Here is a 2,389-nt window from a genome sequence, read left to right on the forward strand (position 1 = left end):
ATTACATTTCAAAATATTTTTTATTTTAATATCAACATTATTATTGTTGATTAATTATTAAAGAAAACTTTTAACTTAATTTATTATCAATATTTCATATCTCATGAAAAAAAAAAGTTTAGAGGCCAGCAACTTTTGTGTTTTGTGGCGAGCACTTAACCATCAAAAGAAAAGTGAGTGATCTCGCTCCCACCATTGAATGTAATCTCACACTATTAAAAACACTATTGATAACCAATTGATAGTTACAAAATACAAAAGTTGCTGATCCCTAACACTCCTCCTCATGAAATCGTTATATATATAACCAACAATTCCATGCAAACTCAAGCATCAACTTTAAACCTAACTAGTTAACTAGTTTACACATACACCATGGCTGAAGGGCAACCCTCCTCCATTATTGTACCCAAATATTTGCAAGAAGATGAACTAAGCGAAGATGTTAGGGATTTGATATCAACCTTACCAACCGATAAAGGTTGGTTTGTAAACACCATCTACCAATACAATGGATTTTGGCATGTCCCTAGGCAATTGCAAGGACTCTTAAATTGTCAAAAACACTTCCAAGCCCAAGACACTGATATTCTCCTTGCAACTCAACCAAAATCAGGCACCACTTGGCTCAAGGCATTAACATTTTCCTTGATCAACCGCAAAACCAAATACCCTATAACCCTAAACCATGATCACCCTTTATTCTCTAACAATCCTCATGCTCTTGTACCCTTTTTGGAGTTTGACCTTTTTCATGTCAAAGATGTAGTTCCGGATCTAAGCTCGTTCTCTTCTCCGAGGCTTTTCGCTACTCACCTTCCTTATGTCTCGTTGCCAGAATCAGTGAAAGATTCTGACTGTAAGATAGTGTATCTTTGCAGGGATCCGAAAGATACTTTTATTTCGCTTTGGCATTTTTCTAATTCGTTAAGATTATTTAAAGGGGCGAATTCCCTTAAAGATTCCTTTGATCAGTTTTGTAGAGGAATCAATGTTGGTGGACCCTTTTGGGACCATATATTGAGCTATTGGAAGGAGAGCTTGTTGAGCTTGGAGAAGCCAAAGAAGAAGGTAATGTTTTTGAGATATGAAGAATTGAAAATGAATACTAGTTTTGTTTTGAAGAATCTAGCTGAGTTTTTAGGGTGTCCTTTTTCCAAAGAGGAGGAAGATGAAGGGTTGGTGGATGATATCTTGAAGCTATGTAGCTTTGAGAACTTGAAGAATTTGGAAGTGAATAAAAATGGTAAAAGGCCATCTGGAATTGCAAACAAAGCTTACTTCCGTCGTGGTGAAATTGGAGATTGGAAGAATCATCTCACCCACGAAATGATTGACCAATTGAATACTATTGTTGAAAACAAAATGGCTATTTTTGGGTTTAAATTTTAGGATTTTAATTTGCATTATATATAAAGTATTAGAATTTTTTATCTAAATAAATTAAATAAATAATTTAATTACTGAAATAAATAATGATAAGAGTCATTATCAAAATCCGTCCCTCATCCTTATCTCGCTTACTATATAAACGAAATAAGATTGTACGTATCTCGTTTACACTGTAAAGGAGATATATAGTATCACACTTATATATTTTATCTCGTTTACACTGTGCAAATTTATTTCGTTTATTGTAAACAAGATAAGACTAGAGGACGGATTACGATAATAATTTTTATAATTATTTATTTAATAATTAAAATATTTATTTAATTTATTTAAATAGAAAATCCTAAAGTATTATATATATCTTTGCTATATCTCTATATATAGCTTCCTTCATCTTTATCGGTTATGATAGTTGTGTCTTGTGTGCTATATTAATTAATGGATGTTTGTTTTGCATGTGGTGTATTTTAAAATGTATTGATGAAATAATAATATCATTTTATATTAATTTAATTTTCTTCTCTCTAAGAGTTAGACAAGAAAATAAACAAACCCAACCTAAGTACACATGAAATATATGATCCGCACCATTGTTGTTAATATAATATTGTCAATACGAAGTGTATGATTACAGTAGTTACGACGGCTAAATAATTTTGGTAACACTTAAAATTAAAAACATTGCTAAAATTAAATAAAGTTACTTTTTTTATATTTTCATAATATTTTTTATTTTTTAAATTAAAAAATATTATTTTAATTTTCTTAACACTTAGAGTCACTATAGTCGTCGTAATTAGAGACACTATAACATGTAAATGTATTTTAAAACAATATTTTTTTAACCCAAATATGGGATGTCACCTTAATATTTTTTAATTAGTATTTTAACATATATACGAAGAAAATGACACAACAAAATGGTAGAAATTAGGAGTATATTTTCTTTAATCACATTGGCCTTTAATAATATTCACACAATCACGCCAAAAGCCCC

At 30.4% G+C, this 2,389-nt stretch overlaps 1 pseudogene; it reads left to right on the top strand.

The window, feature by feature from the left end:
* The first annotated feature begins 375 nt into the window (after window positions 1-375).
* Window positions 376-1,499, top strand: LOC107643910 (cytosolic sulfotransferase 12 pseudogene; annotated as a pseudogene).
* Window positions 1,500-2,389: the final 890 nt, after the last annotated feature.

Source organism: Arachis ipaensis, chromosome B1 (assembly GCF_059453495.1).
Source record: "Arachis ipaensis isolate K30076 ecotype BB chromosome B1, ASM5945349v1, whole genome shotgun sequence".
Classification (NCBI taxonomy): domain Eukaryota; kingdom Viridiplantae; phylum Streptophyta; class Magnoliopsida; order Fabales; family Fabaceae; genus Arachis; species Arachis ipaensis.